General features: G+C 38.6%; 1 protein-coding gene across 6 annotated transcripts in view; it reads left to right on the top strand.

Moving 5' to 3' along the window:
* TAOK3 (TAO kinase 3) overlaps positions 1-18888 on the top strand; it is a 240464-nt gene that overhangs the window by 8649 nt on the left and 212927 nt on the right. For 2 of the 6 annotated variants that reach the window (XM_027863628.1, XM_027863651.1), the window contains exon 1: positions 6146-6342. The exons of the other annotated variants lie outside the window; for them this stretch is intronic. The gene's annotated coding sequence lies outside the window, so the exon portion shown is untranslated. Of the gene's footprint in view, positions 1-6145; positions 6343-18888 lie in introns of those variants that run through there. 6 annotated transcript variants of the gene reach the window in all.

The raw sequence follows: 18888 nt of genomic DNA, 5'->3' as shown, positions 1-18888 counted from the left end.
GGGGGGGATGGCTGCCCACACTGATGAAATCACAGATATGTGGATGATTCAAATCAGATAATAATAACACAGCACTTTAAAATATTATCTCATTTGATCCTTACAGTAACCCTGGGAGTGTGTTGCTATTATCATTTTCATCTTACAAATGAGGAAATTGAGATACACTGAAGTTAAGGGACTTGCCCAGTCACAAATAATAAGTGTCTGAGGCCAAATTTGAACTCAGATCTTTCTGACTCCAGTTCCAGTCCTCTATCCCTTGTGCCACCCAGCTTTCCATAAGATACATAAGTATTGTATCAATCATAGCTCAGTCAGTTCAGCAAGCATTTATTAAACTTCTACTATGTACTAGGCACTGGGTATACAAAGACTAAAATGAAAGAGTTCCTTCCCCTTAAGTAGCTTAGATTTTACTAATAGGAAACATGTATGCACATAAGTCATATATATGATATATGTAGCTATAGCCTATATATGTACATATATGATATCAAATATGAATGTTGACAGGCAATGGGAATATGTGTATATATGTGTGTGTACATATACACATACATATGTGTGTATATGTATGTATACATGAAGTAGATAGGGTACTTGCACAGAGCAGCAATGGAGCTCAGAATAGGCATCTTCCAGGAAATGGCACTGACCTGAGCCTTGAAAGAATCTAGGAATTCTCAGAGGCAGAAATGTGGAGAGGATGATTTTCAGACATAGGAAGCCTGTGCAAAAGCATAGAGATGGGAATTTGTTCCAAGGCAACATCATATAAGCCAGTACATCAACATTGCATGTAACAGACAGTAAGCAGTCAGTTAGCAAAGCATCTGTTAAATATTTACTGTGTGCCAAGGGCTGGGCTCAGCTCTGGGGATACAAAGAAAGGCAAAAGCACAGATCCTGCCCTCAAGGAGCTCATACACCATCTGGGAAGTGAGGGGTGGGGTGGAGGTGGGGGACAAACTCAATCTCAGGCTCCATTAGGAAAAGTCTATCATCTAGGATTGGAGATAATAGTCCCTGGTTGAACCATAAATGGAGTATAGTGTTCAGTCTGAGACATTGCTTTTTAGTAAGGTCATTGACAAGTGGTAGGGCATCCAGAGGAGGACAGTCAGGACGGAGAAGGGTCTCATGTTCTTGCCAGGAGGAGTAGTTGAAGGAACAGGGGATGTTTCACCTGGATAAAGAAGGCTCATGAGAAATATCATTGAGTACCTGCGTCCAGAACTCAGAAGGCGATCATATGCATTATCCCTGTTCCGATCGGCCTCGGAAGGTTAAGATCATTTTTTTTTAACTATAGTTCAAATCGTAGGAACATGAATTTAGAACTAGAAGGGACTTTGTGGGTCATTTAATCTGATCCTCTCATTTTACAGAAGAGGCAACTGAGACCCAAAGAGGAGAAATAATTTACCCAGGCACAGGGAGTAGATGCCAGAGCTGAGAGTTCAGGGCTTCTGCCTCCCAATGTGGTGCCACTGCCTACTGCCCTGTTTCCTCCCCCCCCCAGCACACGTGAAACTCTATCTTTTCACCCATCGTCACCTGCGTTGCTCCAATTTGAGGATAGAATGAACCATCTTTTCCTGCTTGTGCTCTTGATTCCATCCTCTCCCAGATCCTTAGGAACTCAGTCCATTGATTGTTTCCCCTTCCTCCCCAGGCAGTACAGCCCCACCTCCCCACACCCCATCTGCTTTTCACCTCCCAAACTATTGGCTCCTTCCCTGCTACAAACAAGCTTGTCCAGGGGCTGCTGCAGGGGTTCTTAACCTTTTGGTCTCTGGGACCCCTTTGGCAATCTGGTAAAGCCTCTGGATCTCTTTTCAGAAAAAATTTTTACATACATAAAATAAAATGTATATAGTATTACAAAAGAAACCAATGGAAGATACTGACATTTTTTAAAGGTGACAATCCCCAGGTTAAGAACACTTGGTCTAGAGTGTCTGCATTTTGCAAAATAAAATATCATCTTTTTAGTTGTGAGACTAGGGAGCATGATTTCATTATTGTCGCAGACTTGTACCCCTAACTCTGGTTAACTTACTTCCAAATAAATGCACGTTATTGGTCACTAGAGAAACCCTGGAGAGAAAGTAAATATCAACCTATCACAAGCCCTGCAAGAACAACTTTCTGCTTCTAGATAGGAGGAGGGTAGAGGGTCTTTCCTTATAGCTTACTTACATTCGTTGTCTTACGGAACAACACCTGCTCCCTCCCTCATCCCCTCCCCCCCATCAATTTCATTTCTGTTTCTGAGGAAGAAGAAGAAAAGACTACAAGTCTAGACTATGGCTTAGTGGACTTTTGGTTTCATAATAAGAAATCTTTCCAAGCACATATTTGTCAAGGTGGGTGGTTTCGGTCCTTCATCTTAATAGCCTGGATTTAGACTGGAAATATTTCCAGGATATCTAAAACATGCATATGTTCACCAAAGATGTTTGCCCCTCGTAGAAAATGCCCAGAGTGGAGTTCAAATGAAAAGTATTACATGTATCATATCCATGTGCGGATGGATGCTGAGGGCCTCCAGTTGCTCTTGTTTGTGGACAGCTTTATGAGGTTTGCACGGTAGAACCTCCTAATTAAGATCCAAAGTCCACAAAATGGAATACCAAAATCTCTGAAGAGCCAAAGTTGAGGGTCACCCAAAGTACAATACTGACTCTTGGTGGGTGCAAGTAGGCTGCTACGTATTGTTGTTGTTGTTATCAATAATAATAACTAGCATTTATAGAGTGCTTTAAAGTTTGCAAAGCACTTTACAAATATGATGTCATTTTACAACCCTGAGAGGTAGGTGCTATTTTTATTCCCATTCCACAGAGAGGAAATCAGATCAGACAAAGGTTAACTGACTCACCCAGGGTCACACCTTGATTTGAACTCATCCTGTTGACTTCATTCTAGTTCTCTATCCACTGTACCATCCAGATGCCTCTATAACAAATCAGCTGATATACTGCCACCCAGTTAATGTTAAGAAACCTGAACAAAAGCCTCCGATATCTTGAGTGACACCCTTATGGATTACATATGGAGGGGGATATAAACAAAAATTACAAGATGAGAAGACTTGGATGAATTATAGATCTGTCCAGTTGAAGAGGATACAGAAATACCTACTGTGGTTGATGATAATAATAGATGACAGTTGCGTAGCACTTTAAGTTTACACGTATTATCTCATCCCAGGTATGAGGAAGTATCTAAATTGTTACTCAGAATACCTTAATATTGCTTCAAATTTCATATGAAGTGTGGACTGTGTTTGCAACTGGAACAATTCTATAATCTCCACTTTCAACCTGAGGATTCTATACTGAGATCTGGATTCTGTTTTAGATTGGGCTCCCAATAATAGGTGACAGAAATCCATCCCACATTGTACTTTTGTAATGCTCAGAATCCTAGTTAATTACCTATGCACACTTTGAAAGACATCGATTTTACTTCCTCCCCCTGTTACTATGGGAAGGAATAGCTCTTCATTTGAAGCTCCATGTGGAACTCCTTTCAATAAAGGTGTGGATATTATAAATCTTGACAGATGAGAATAACTTAAATCCAAGATTTCTGGGAATTCTTTACCATAGATAGCACCAATCAAAGCTACTCATTTTGCTGATTGAAAAATGAACATACTGTGTGACCCTTGGCAAATCACTTAACTCCAAATGCCTCATCAAAAAGCATAAAAAAAAAATGAACACAAGTGGAGATGTGTATTTGGGCAATAAGCTTGAAGTAATAATGAATACAATTTCTCTTGAATGACCTTTGAGTCCTTGAGTGCTTGGAATTTGTTTTTGTTTATTTAATCGGGTGGTGTTTTTATAGGAAGAACATTGGTTCTGACACTTTAGGCTTGGGAGTCTATTTTCCTTGTATAGGAGGGACGCTCAAAGCCAAGTTCTGGGCTGAGTTTTGCCTTTCTACCAGGAAGTAGTTGTCCACTTGACTTAGAGGCCAAGACTGTTGTGTTTAAGACTCAAATCTTTTCAGAACAAGGTTTCTTCTTTGGTTATAATAGCTTTTAACCATAAACTATATTATCAAAAGCTAAATGTTCAAATATTCAGCAGCACAGTGAAGGGAATTTCCTTTTAACTTGCATTTACTGGATAAAATGAACCTTTTTCCATCAAATAAAATGAAACCAAATTCTAAGCAAGAATGTGGTTTATTTGCTTGCTCTTTTTGCTGGTTTTACATTTTCTCTTTCAGCAATCTTTGCATTTATTTCATTTTTGTTTTGTGGGACACTGGTTATTCACATCCACCATACCTATGCCTTCTTCTGCAGTCTTCTAGAAGCAGTAAGTAGAGCACTGGATGTGGAGGCAGAAGTCCTGGGTTCAGACACAGTATTGGTTTGGACACTTGCTACTTATGTTACCTTGGGCACATCACATCCTTCTCTGAGCCCTAGTTAGTTCATCTGTAAAATGGGGGTATTAACCTTGCTAGACCTAGGGTATCTTTCCACTTGAAAACTCTAGGACATCTGTGTTCTAGGAGAAAGTCAAATGTCAAATTGGTAGTAGCATGGTATAGTGAGTTTGGCATCAGGATACCTAGGTTCAAATCTTGACTTGGTGCCTCTGTGATCTTTGGTATAGTAACTTCTGTAGACTTTGGTGTTGTTCTGTGTAAATAGCAGAGATAAAATTGGATGATCTTGAAGGACCTTTCTAACCATGAATCCTGAAAAGATACAATGTAAGTTCCATGAGGGCAGGACTGCTTCATTTTTGTCTGTATCATCTGAGCCTAGCACAATGCCCCTTTCCCACAGTAATCTTTGAATTAATGCTTGTTGTTTGATTGCTACTATAAAGAGAATTAATGCTTCAAGTAATGGTTAAGCTGGGTAACCAACCTCTAAGGTCCATCAGGTTCTATCAAAGGTTGGTTAAGTGGAAGAGAGCAATATTCATTAGGATAGATTCGAATAAAAAGCACTTGACACAAACCTTTTTTAAATTACTCACTAATGAAACTAAAATAAAAATTGGAACAATTGTAGTACCCCTATATAATATTTGTTAACAAGACACTGATATTGAATCTGAAAATGGGCTAATCAAAGTTCTGATGTTAATCTGGGGCTTGCTACCAGTTTTGGGCAGCTATCATAAAAAATAATTGACACAACCCATTTAAATTAGTCATTAGTGAAACTAAAATAAAAATTGGAACAAGTGTAATACCCCCTAAATTTTTTTTAACGAGACACTGATATTGACCTTGAAAATGGGCCAAAGTCATGATGTGAATTTGGGGCTTGCTATCAGTTGTATGGATGAATGTGTTTCAAATGTCTTTAAGCTAGAATTATAAGAATTTAGTCACATGTGACTCATGGTGAGAAGTTTTCCCTTTTCCCTAATGGAACATATGCTACTGCATCATATATGTCTTTTGGGGGAAAGAGAAATTAAGCACAGAGAGCTCCTATTTGACATGTTATATACTGGAAAGGAATCTGAGTTTTCAGCTTGAGTTTCCAGTGAGTGAAGTTTGATTAGAGTGTCTCTGGTGCTAACGTTGCAGTGCGTTCTAGTGGTGAGCTCTGCACTTAGCTGCTTGAATCCCTTTATATATTTGTTAACATCTGTTTAGAGAAGGCCTTTTTATTAAAAAAAAAATCCATTGACACTTAACTAGCTGTGTGACCCTGGGCAAGTCACTTAACCCTGATTGCCTTACCAAAAAAAAAAATCCACAAACACATTAGCATCAAGGCATTTTGAAAAGACTAATGAACTTCTAGGAATAATGTTTTCCAGTGCTTAGGTCAACTAGGCATTCTGTTGTTGGCTCTCATTCTCTGCTTTGTTGGCATATGGTAACTTGAGGGGTTTGGGGGCCGTTGAGGGTAGGGAGTTTAGTTTGTTTTTTGGCTAATGGTATTTACTAAAGTAATCCTATGCTATTCCAATTTGAAGCCTATACTTCCTAGCCCTCAAGAAAAATTTATTGACTTGGGTCAGCCTTAAATCTCCTTCAGTTGGTTGGTTTAAGGAAGGCAAGATAAGCCGCCCATAGGCACTTGCACCTGTGGGAACCAATAGGAGTGGTGGTAACAGGAAATACTTAAGCTTGCTATGCTGGTAGAAATGTGCAGTCCTCCGTGGGTGCTGTTTTTATGAGTAGTTCCTTGTGAGGGTTATTATAGAAGAGTTCCTTGTCGAGTTGTCTGGTTTGTTTTTTGTTGTTTTTGTTTTGGTGGGTGTTTAATGGGGAATCATTTAACAGTTTGACAAGTGGCCCATGAGAGCAGCTATTTTACTTCCCTTCAGTGCCAAAGAACTGGTGAGTTATCCTTTTAATCTGATTTCTCTGTGTCTTTCCTAATGTTTCTTCCTGTAGCCCTTCATGGTAGCATTCAGTGGGAACGCAGTTCATTTAAAAAAAAAAATCAAGTAAATATGTTTGCCCATAATGGTAAGATGTTATAACTAGTGCTCCCATTATTGTGGCCCTGGTCTAGGTCACTTTCAAAGCTAAGAACTTTTGGCAGTTTTTCTTCAGTAGAGACATTTCAGCTTTCTTTGAATAAGCTTGATGTTCTGTGAGGGCTGGAGAATGAGATGGAGATGAATAATAGCATTTTAGTGACATGGGGGGAAGTTATTTTTAGGAGGTTTACATTTTAGGACTTTTAATTTTCAAATGCATTTATTCAGTCCTGTCTGTGACCAGGAAGTAGTCGCTCATTCGGAAAGCTAAGCATTTGTAATAACTTCCTTTCTCTGTGTGAAGATGCTGGTAGCATGTGTTCATTCTTGCATCTCAAAACTGAGTCAGGTTTTATATTACATTGATGAAGAAAACCACCACTCCACTCCTTTCTGAGAAAGTAATTTCTAGGTAGATTGCATTGGCTAAATATTGGGAATTCTGATGTCTGCCATCCTTTGTATTAAGAAAGAACATACATATATGTAATGATCTGAAAAGTGACCATTTTAACTTTTTTGTTTGAGTCTTCATATCAGATTGAGGTATGAGTCATGTCTTAACATTACTTCTGAATAGGAGCAATTGAATTTTCCATTTAATGAGTTTCGGGTTCGTTATACCCTGAGCTTCAAAGTCAAGTTGTGAATAGTTATTTAAATTTATATGTTCCTCATATTTCTTTGCTCTTCCTAAACCAGATAGGATTTTTTTTCTTTTGTAAAACTTGATTTCTGTCCACTTTTGTTTTATTTGGATAAAAGGAATAAATTCTGTGTCATAAATTGAATTTCACAATTCCCTCAGAAAAGGTTAGAACAAAACTTTCAGTATGTTAAAGGGTGCTGCTGCAAAGGAGGCTAGTTTATGCTGTTCGAAAATATTTGTACTTACATGTGACAACTTTGATGGGAGGATTTTAAACCCACTGATCAAGCAAAGTTTTGTCATAACATTTCTCTTTTACCAATACATCATGTTGTTTAATCTTGATAGCCTATAAAATGTTTTGCAATGGTTCATTGTGTTGAACTTATTTTATAGAAAGGGTTAATGAGACAGAAAAAGAGGGAGTGATTTTCTAAAGTAATATCAAATTCAGTGGCAGGGATAGAAATCAAAACCTATAATAGAAGCAAGGAATCACACTTACTTCCCCTAGCAAAACTTTTTGGTTTTTTTGTTTTTAAATACATTAATACCAATAGGTGTAGGAGATGAAGAGCTGGCCTCAAAGCCAGGAAAACCTGAGATCGAGTCCCACACATAATGGTTGAATCTCTATCCTTTTCGTTACTCTCTCCAAAGAATTATAGATTATAGCAAAAGTGCTAACCTTCATCAGTGGAGGGAGGTTCTTCCTCTGGGGATTTCCTATGCCAATGAAATCATACATCCAGTTCCTATCTGTCTCCCAGTACCAAATATTTCAGCAAAGAGCAATGAACATTTTTTAAGAACCTACTGTGTGCCAGGCACTATGTTAAGTGATGGAGATACAAAGAAAACCAAAAGACAGTCCATACTCTCAAGGAGTCTAATGAGAGAGACAATACGAAAATGCCTGTGTACAAGCAAGCTATCTACGGGATAAAGAATGCTAACTCAGTGGGCACAATGATGGAGAATAAGGTAGAAAAAAAAGGATTTTTCAATTTCAGGTTTCTCATAGTGTGGATATTAAATAGTAAGCCCTCAAAATATTTCACAAACTATGAAAAAAAAAACCTTCATAGTTTCTTTACCTTTTTAACTTGGTTCCTGGGACAAGGGAATGTGCTAATATCCTAGAAATAGATGGTGAGGGGTTTGCCCGTTTTGAGATTTCACATGTTAGGAATGAGATGTATGATATGCCTTAGAAAGCATTTAAATTTTCACCCAAGGAACATTTACAACTGACATTACTGATTTGTGGGTTTTGTTCCAAGGGTCTAGGGAGAGGAAGTTAAAACCCTTTCATATTTATGTCTTTGAGATGAAATGTCTTCTCAGTTGTTTTCCTCTTTTTCATAGTCCTCGTGCACATTTTCTTGAGGTTTACCAAAGACTTTTAAAAACAGAAATTAGCTGAAACACTTACTTCATACACAACAGACATTCATCATATAAGTATCTCTTTCAATTTTATGTTACCAAAGTAGATCTAACTGGAAGTTGGTTAGAAGCTGTTTATGGAGAGGCTGACTGTTGATGCTTCTGTACTGCAAAGGGACTTCCCAGAAGTAACCATTGTTGTTGGCTTGCAGAATGACTGGAAGAAGGGGACAGGGAAAGATTCTATTGACCAAAAAGGTTCAAATTGCATACTTCCCTCCTTTAAATATATTGATCAATTTTCCCCAACATCTGCCATGAATCCATGGGCCAGTTCGCAGTAGAGATCGCTGAAACACAGGAGTGATCAGGTTTGCCCTCTGTTCCACAGGTTGGCTATGACCAAGCTCAATCTAGGTGATCCTCAAAGATCTGATTGGCCATATTGGACAGCAGGGTGAATCTTTACCCATTCACAGAGGCCAAATGTCTGCATGGCCTAGTTGTGTTGCCTAATGGGGACTGGAGGGAAGGGGGTGAATTCATTCCAATTGTAAATAGATAAATCCTCTTATGCACCAATTAAAGTACTTTAAACAGGAAGGTGAAGCTTCAGGCTTCATTTACATAAACCATGCAAATTATGTTGTTCCTAGAGACAAATTTATGACTCTGGATTATTCGGGGTTTCAGGTTGAAAGTGAGTTTCTTGCTGTTGCAACATAAAAGGAAGTTTGATGGAGGAAATACAGTTTTTCTGCCCAGATACTCAAAGAGGGAATTACAGCATGTAGTTATTATTAGACATTTCAGTTCTTGTGAATGTGTTTGATAAGAAGAGAACTAAAGGATCTGGTTTCTATTTCAGGGTCAAAAGACCTTCTCTGGTCATTGCCTGTACTTAATAAATTAGTGCTTAAATGCTTGTTGGAACAATAGGTTTTTCCATTAAAGTTACAGTTTTTGTAATGTAGGCTTCCATTGAGTAGAAAATTAGAATATGGCCACCAGTCTATTCTATTTAGTCTTGGCTCTGTTGTGTTAAAATTTCAAGAGTATTCCTTTTCAAATGTCACCAGTGTCCATAAGCATTGAGAAAGAGAGATCATTCAAAGATTGTCAACTACAATATATTTGGAAGGTACAAAGTCCCCTCTTAATTCACAACAGTGTCAGACCTCTTTAGGAAGAAGGCCCTTTCAACTGTAAATCTGTGACCCTTATTCTCTATGTGACCCTGGACAAGTCATTTAGCCTCTTTCAACCTCAGTTTCCTCATTTGTAAAATGAGGGGCTTGATCTTAGTGGCTTCTTCGAGTCCTTCCAGCTCTAAGTTTATGATCTCATGACTCTACAGTTTTCTCAGTCTGCTGAATTGCTGTCCTAAAATACAATTCATGGCTCACCCAATTCCAGGGAGACTGATCTCATGGTGAGTCTGGGAATCCTATTGCAATATGGGCCACTAGGGATACTCCTTGGAACTTGTGAGGGATAGACGAAGTATTTGGTTGGTTGATTCAGTGCTTGGCTATTTATGGATTATCCAGTTATTGATGGGGATTCATTGAGTTTGAACCCAGCTCTGCCAATCTGTGTGATCTTGACCAAGTTACTCACTCAGCCTCAGTTTCCTCATCTGCAAATGGGACGATAATGCTTGTACTGCTTACCTTGTGTGGTTGTTGTGAAGATAAAATTAAAGTTTTGTATTACACAAATGAAAACTTTTGTGTTACAGTAACTCTCATAAACTGTCTGCTAAGATATGGAAGGAATCACTATTTGCATTGGAGGGAGGGCAGACCTACCCCACTAAAATGGCAGGTTCTTGAAGCATTGATATCTGATTAATATTGAGATTGTATAGTCTTTTTGTGCTTCATCCTGGTATCATTAGATTAGAAGCCCCTTGAGGGCAGGGGCTATCTTTCGTCTTTTTTTTTTTTTGGTCAAGGCAATTGGGGTTAAGTGACTTGCCCAGGGTCATACATCTAGTTAAGTATCAAGTGTCTGAGTCCAGATTTGAACTCAGGTCCTCCTGAATCCAGGGCTGGTGCTCTATCCATTTCGCCACCTACCTGCCCCTTATTTTTTGCCTCTTTTTGCATTTCTAGCACTTAGCACAGTACCTGGCACATAGGAGGCACTCAATATATGCTTTTTGATTGATTGATTGATTGATTGATTGGTAACGACTCTGGATTATTTTTGTCAGCAGATTGTAAGCTTGGGCAGGTCCCACCAAGCTGGAGAGGCTTCAAATAGGCAACAGTGGTACAATGAATAGAGCACAGGACTTGGAGCCAGGAATACCTGACTTCAAATCATGCCTTGGATACTTATTGGCTGTGGCACCCTGTATTGATCACTTTTCTTCTCTTAGTCTCAGTTTCTTCATCTGGAAAATGAAGATAATAACAGCACCTATTTTACTGGGCTGTTATGAGGATCAAATTTGATAATCTATATAAAGCACTTTGTAAACCTGAGAGTACTGATGTAAATGTTAGCCAATTATAATAGTAATAATAATATACAGATGCAGGGATAACCTATATGTCTTATGTCTGAGAACCAGTATAGCTTAATATGGATAAACCAGGGGTGGAGAACCTCTAGCCTTGAGGCCACATGTGGTCTTCTAAATCCTCTGGTGCAGCCTTTTGACCAAGTCCAAGTTTTACAGAACAAATCCTTTTATTAAGGAGATTTGTTCAGTGAAGTTTGGACTCAGTCAAAGGGCAGCACTTGAGGACCTACAGTGCCACATGTGGCCTTAGAGGCTGCAGGTTCCCCACCCCTGGGATAAGCTCACCACCAGATTGGCCTCAAAATGAGGAATTTTTTTTTTTTTTGTTATTAGTTACAGCATTTCCCAAAGATCATCTCCTAGGTCTTGTAAGCATTATGATCAGCTGGTGAAGGGAATAGTCATACCTGAAGACTCACAAAGACTCTAAAATATTGTTGCTGTCTTGTTTTGGTGCTTGTCTCACATCTTTTTAATCGTAATCTATTCATAACTCTATCAGAGAATGATTCCAGAAAGAGATAGTGTTTTGTATTCCTCACATATCTTTTGCATTCTTGTACTTCCTTTTATCCTGGAAAAGGTGGTGGAATATTCATTCTAAAGGGGGCTGGAGGTGGGAATCAGTTGTCAGTTTGTTTAAAGGAAATTTTGTTCACAGTTTAAGGAATAAATAAATTGGAAGGACTGGCAGTAATCGAATTTCATTTTAGGAACTGATCCTTTTAATTAAGAAAGGATTCCTTTGTCGGATAGCTAAACAAAGGTTGGTAAGCTGTTTCTGTGGGGTATACAAGTGTTTTGTGTTTTCTACATTCATCCTTTCCATTCATTTCAATGGTAACTATCTATTTTTCCTCTGAAGTGGGTCACTAGCAAGCTACTTTCCAGACTTAAAACTAGGGGTATCTCCCAAGATCTCGAAGATCAGGTGACCTTTTTGGCTGAGTCTAAGGAGGTGAGGGGAAATATATACGAGGCTGGCAGCAGGAAAGGGGAGGCACCTCCTCTGCTTTCACTACTAAAGTCCCAGTGGAGGTTGCTCAGTCTTCATGTTTGCAACTTACCTGCCTATGGAAAGTGGCCCATGGATGTTCAAAAGAGTGATTGGCTCTTAGGATGGGCCAATCAAGTCCTGCCTAAGTTGGGGGAGGGGCACAAATACTGAATTTTGTGGAACTGAATTCTAGCCCTGGCTCTGCCACTAAGCCACACTCTATGACTCTGGGCAAGACACATAACCTCTCAAGTCCCTCAGATGTCAAATAAAAACATTAGATCAGATGATCTCTCAGATTCCCCCAGTTCTAAAAAAAAATCTAGAAAAAACAATTGCATTTCCCCTACGCTTTTTAGTGCTACAACTGTTATTTCATTTGTGATAAACACACTAAAACTTGTTACATAGCTAACTGTGAGGTCCGTCCAGCCTTTGACAATGGCATTAAAGTTCAAAGATTCCCTAACTCAGAGTTCCCCAGATTTAGAGCTGAAAGGGACTTTAGCCATCATCAACACCATCATTATTTTAAAGACAAGCAAGCTGAGGCCCAGAGGAGTCATGCTTTATATAGTCATAGGAAGACCTAGGAGTGCTCCCCACAAACCCACTTCTCTTTCCACCAGGTCACACTGAATCCCCATCAGTTGAATTGCCACTCTCCCACTCCCATGGAGTCATCTTTGACTCGTCTCATCCCTTTGCTTAGTTATAGACTCCAGTCAGTCCCAAGTCCCAGTTCCATTTCCTTCTCGTTGTCTCTGACAAGCCACCTAGAACCTCTTCTTTCTTATTCTCACTAACCTTATATTCATGGATGCCCTCCTTGCTCTTCCCTTTCAATCCAGCCTGCTTATCACAGCCCAATTAACCTTGTTCAGACAGCCCTCCAATGATATCACTCCTTTATCAGAAACCTTTAGTGCCTCCTTTTTTTTTCCCCCTAACTACATTAATTCACAACCTCCTGCCCCACTTTAAGGCCGTCCATAACCTGCCCCTACCCTACCTGTCTAACTTCATTTTCCATTATCTCTCAACTGCACCTCTTCTTCTCCAGGCATACCCACTTCGTTTTCAGTCCACAAATGCTCATTTCAATGAAGGTAGACTAGTATGGTGGATAGAGTGCTTACATTGGAATCAAGAAGACCCGGGTTCAAATCCCACCTCAGAAAGAAACTTAGTTGGTATCTAATCTTAGCAAATCATTTAATTCTCCATAAATCAGCAACTCATCTCCAAAATGACCAGGTTCGATTTGATCATCTCTAAGGTCCTTTTCAGCTTGAAATCTATGACTCTTGTGATCTTTGGCCTCCTTTCCTTTGCTCACATTCTTCCTTCTCCTCATTTCTCATTCCTGTCTTTTTTTTTTTTTTTACATCCTTCAGGGTTCATACATCAAATCTTCTTCATAGATCATATCCTCAACTTCATAGGTCATATCCTCAACTACCCCAGGACTCCTCCCTCACTTTTTTCCTCTGAGCCTGTCTTAACTGTCTTATAGCACATAATTAACATTTAATTACATATTGTCTTATATTATACTCTTGTTGTTTCCTGTGTTAGTCTTTTCTTCCCAACTAGCTTGCAAGTAAAATTCTGGAGGAGAGGGGTCCTGTCTTGTATGTGATATTCTTTATAGTACCTAACTTAACACTGGCTGACTCCATTAGAAGGCAGGGAAGGCGAATACAAACTAGTCCCAGTGTGGGTAGGAGTTTGTTTATTCTGCTTATCAGAAGCCAGAGTCAACATTTCTAATGGTTTGAAATAACCCTTAATGTTTCTCCAATTCGGGAAAGGACTGTTAACCTCCATTTACAGGAAGGTGAGGCCATCTACTAATCGAGTCATTTCTAATGGTCAGAGGGCTAGAGAAAGGAATTGAATCTGTGATTTCAGTGATATGAGGAACTCTCCAAAGAAAGACAGAAAGCCCTCTTACTGATGCAGGTCAGCACCTTCTATACAACTGACAGCCTTAGTGACAAAAAGACTGAGGATGAGACATAAGGTTAATGTATTTCTTTCTATTTGAAAACAAATACACAAAATGATATTTTCTGGGGCTCTTTTTATCTTTCCTCAATTCAACAAGCATTTTTTAAGCACTTATCAAGCACAATGATAAGTTCTAGAGATCCAAAGACAAAAAATGAAGTAGCCCCTGCCTCCAAGGAGTTTACATTCTACTGAGGGAGAAGCTATGCATAGAAGTGATTAGGAAAAAATGTTTAGAAAGTAATTTGGGGGTGGGAAAAACACTAACAACTGGGAGAATCTGGAACAGTTTTATTATAAGGTGATATTTGATAGAGAGCTGGGCTTGGAATTAAGAGGACTCGTCTGCATGGATTCAAATCCAGTCTCAAGCACTTACTAGCTATGTGACCCTGAGCAAGTGTGCCTCAGTTTCCTCATCTGCAAAATGAGATGGAAAAGGAAATGGCAAACCACTCCAGTATCTTTGCCAAGAAAACCCCAAATCAGGTCAGGAAGAGTCAGACACGACTGAACAACAACAACAGTAACCATTAAGGGAGATCCTAGAAGCAGAGTTGGCAAGGGAGAGCATTTGGGTATCATCAGCTATTTGGATCAAGTTTTTGGTTGAGAGTTTGTTTCAATTTCAGATAACTTTTCACTTTTGTCTAAACTTCATAAACAAGAAATATTTCTATTGCATTATATGTTACCTAATACATTTTAACTGTGTTTGAAGTGTCTTAAACTACAATTATAAATGTGAAGATTTATTTATTTAATCAACAAATATTTATTGGACAGTCACTATGAACAAGACACTGGTAGGTGCCATGGTGATCAAAGACTTGGTAGCCACACTGACGCTTCTTCCAGTCACTCAGTCAGTAAACACTTATTAAACCTTGACTGTGTCCTAGCCACTCTGGTAAGCAGATTACTTGAGGTGATGTGCATCAAAGTGAAAAATACAGATGGGGAGCTTTCTATTTGGATATTTATTGTGATCATTCCCTACCCGATTTCCTACTTTCTCAAATACCTTGCATTTGGGTCTGCATGATGCCAAAGATCCAAATTTTAAAAAAAAAATTAAATTGTAAAAATTTTAAATAGAGTTTTCATTATATAAAATATGAATATTTAGAAAGCTAAAGTCCAGATCTGAGAGAAGGCTTTGATTTTTGTCCATTTGCTTAACACTATGTGTAGATAGAAGCAAAAGGAAAAAATATCCCTGCTCTTAATTTAATTATTATTCAGTATTATGATAGTGCTACAAAAAGGAAGTTTCTCCACTTAGGACATCTTTCCTGTTTGCCCACTGTTTTCCTATAAGAGTCCCACACTTCTAAATTGGGCTTAGCATAGTCTAAAGGAGAAAACAATTAAATTAGGATTACAAAAGACCTGGTTTCTATTCCTGATTATGTCTCAAGCTTTCCATGTGACCTTAGAAAAATTGCCTAACCTTCCTGAGTCTGGAAAATGAAGATGATATTTATTTCTTTTTGTGTTTTGAGGATAATAGCAGGATTAGACTTAAATGTATAACATGCCACACTGTGAGTGCTTCCATATTGTCTGCAATGTAACTACCCGGTGATATTCTTTTATTCTAATATAACGTCTTCAATTCTGGATGATTGTATAGAAACTCAGTGTGAAAATGTGAGCTTTTCCTGATACATATAACTCAGTTAGCATCTCTCCCACCCCCTTCATATCAAATTGTTGATTTAAAGTACTAGAATTTCTTAAGGGACCTGATTTGTAATTAGGCAGTTTAGATCAAATTATTTTAATGTATAATAATAATAAATCACACCTACCTAGACATTAAGATGTATTTGTCTTTTAAATTCTAAATAAATGTGGGATTGGGGCAACTAGGTGGCGAAGAGGATAGAGCACCGGCCCTGACGTCAGAAGGACCTGAGTTCAAATCCGGCCTTAGACCAAACACTTGACACTTACTAGCTATGTGACCCTGGGCAAGTCACTTAACCCCAATTGCCTAAAAATAATAAACCAAAAAAAAAAAAAGAAATATAAATAAATGTGAGATTATAGAAGCTTAGTCTGAGAAGGGAATTTAGAAGTCATTTAGCATAATAATTTATCTGATGGGGAACTCACTCTTCTCATGATAGAGCTGATTTGTTCCTTTTTCTATCATTTCTGTTGATTAGAAAGTTCTTCCTTGTTTTGAACCAAGTGGTGACCCCTGTTATTTCTGCCTCGATAACAACATAGAATAATTTTCCAATGTGACATTCAGTGCTCAATCCTCCAAAATATGGTTTGCAACCTCATGACTGAACTGAAATGATTTTCTTCAAAGTTACCAGTGACTTCTTAATTGCAAAACCTAATGGTATTTTATTTCTGAGTCATCACCATTGTGCAGCTTTTGACAATGTCCAACACCCTCTCTTCCTGCATATTCTCTCTCCTCTGGACTTTGAAGACACAGCTCTCCCTTGCTTCCTCCTACTTATCTGACCATTCCTCATCCTTTACTGATTCATCATCCATGGCACACCCACTGACCAGAAATGTCTCCGAGGCCCTCTTTTCCTTCTGTATTCTCTCACTGGATGACCTCAGCAGCTCTCATGGGTTCACTTACCTTAATACAGGTGACTCCCATATCTAGTGTCTCTCCTGACCTCCAGTTCCACATCACCAAATGCCCATTGGACATTTCAACCTGGGTATTCTTTAAGCATATTAAACTCAGCATGTTCTAAACAGAACTCATTATCTCTCTGTCTCAAATCTCATCCATATTCAACACTTCCCTGTTACTGTCCAAGACACCAGAGAAGGGGAAGGGAATAAACATTTATTAAGCACCTACTAAGTGCCAGGCACTGTGCCTAAGCACTTTACAAATATTATCTCATTTGATCATCACAATAGCCTTTGGGAGGTAGGTATTGTTATGATCTCCATTTTTTACACTTGAGGAGATTAAGGTAAATAGAGGTTAAAGTGATTTGCTCAGGGTCATACAGCTAGGAAATATGTAAGGCTAGATTTGAATTCTGATCTTTCTGATTGCAGGCTTAGTAATCTATCCACTGTGTCAGCTGACTGTACCACCCACCATCCTTCTGGACACAGATTTAGAACCTCAGTAGCATCCTCTACTCACCCCATAGAGTCAATCAGTTGCCAAATCTTGTTGCTTCTTTCTCTCCAACTTTTCTTACACTTTTCTCTATACTACCCAGCCCCCATCAGAGTTCAGGGTCCTCATCATCCCTCATCTGTACTATTGCAATAACCTCCTAATTTATCTCCTTACCTCAAGCCTCTTGTCCACAAAGCTACCTAAGTGGGTTTTCCCTCCTAAAGTTTATATCTGACCAGGTCACCCTCCATTCAATAAATTCCAATGATTCCCCATTACTTCTAGGATAAAATAAATTTCTCTGGGCATTTAAAGCCCTTTACAATCACTTCCTATCTCTCCTTACATCTTACTCCCTTCCATGAACTCTACAGTATAATCATACTGACCTTTTTTCCGTTACTCACACATGACTCTTCATCTCCCACCTCCAAGCCTTTGCACTGTCTTCCATGTAGCATGTCTGAGGATACCTGCAAAGAGCTAGTTCCTTAAGGCCCCTTGCTCTAGAGTAGATTTTTTTTTAAGATAGGGTATTCTTCCTGCTCCCAAAAGTTATTCCAAATTCAGTTAAACAAACACTGATTAAGCTCCTGTTGTATACAAGGTACTATGCCCACATCACTTCTTGGTGACTCCCTCAACACGTCAACTTCAGATTTCTTCCCAGTCAACAGCCTTCCCTATAACAGCTTGTCATTGATTTCTGGAACCACTGTTTGGTCCTCCTTAAATTGGCTGGGGGAAGAGCTTAATTATACCATTATGTTCAGATAGAAACTATTTTACTGCCAAATCAAGTACTTGCTTAAGTATTATTAAGAATTCATTTCCATACATTTCTATCCACCAGATACAAAGTAATTTCAAGCCAGACCTGTTGGTTTATAAAGAAACCGGGAGGACTTCATCATTTTAACTTTTTCCCACTTACGTAGGTTTTTTTTAAAAATTTTATTGACCTTATTTTGTTTTTACAATGTAAACATCTCCAGGTTACTCCCACTCTGTGTGTCTTGTAACAAAGTAAAATAATTAGGCAACACTAACAGAAATGATCTCCTCTGAAAGGGCATGCCACAGCCCATATCTAACTGTAGCACCCCCTCATCTTCTGTTTTTACTTTTTTTTTTTAAAGCAGAAATCTATTTTCTGTCCCTCCTACCCTTCTATCCATTGGAAGAAGTGAAGAAAGATAAAGTCCTTCTAACAGGCAAAACAAATTCCCTTGTGGGCTATATACAAGGGGTGGGGGGGGGGGAGGCAGGGGGATCTCATTCTGCCCCTAAATGAATCACTTGTTTGTCAGGAAGTAGAATTGTCTGCTTTGACATTGGTCCTCTGGAATCTTGACTGGTCATTGCCTCGATTAGAGTTTCTACAGCTTTCAAAGTTGTTTGACTTTCCAGTGTTGTTGTTGTATACATTCTTGGTTCTGCTCGTTTCATTCTTTAGCGGTTCGTACAAGGCCTCAGAAATGTTCATTTTTATAATATTGATTGATATTCACTTATAATATAATACTGATAAAAATATAATATTTTATAACATTGATACTTTATTTTATAATATTGATTGATAATATAGAGTGTAAATTGTCCTCCTAGTTCTGCTTACTTTGGTCTGTAAGAGTTCATTTAAGTCTTTCTGTATCTCTTTGAAATCATTTATTTCCTCATTTCCTATAGCACAATAGC

This window comes from Vombatus ursinus, unplaced genomic scaffold (assembly GCF_900497805.2).
Source record: "Vombatus ursinus unplaced genomic scaffold, bare-nosed wombat genome assembly UNPS02001287.1, whole genome shotgun sequence".
NCBI lineage: Eukaryota > Metazoa > Chordata > Mammalia > Diprotodontia > Vombatidae > Vombatus > Vombatus ursinus.
The sequence above is the reverse complement of the archived record's forward strand: the minus strand, read 5'-3'. Positions and strand labels throughout refer to the sequence as shown.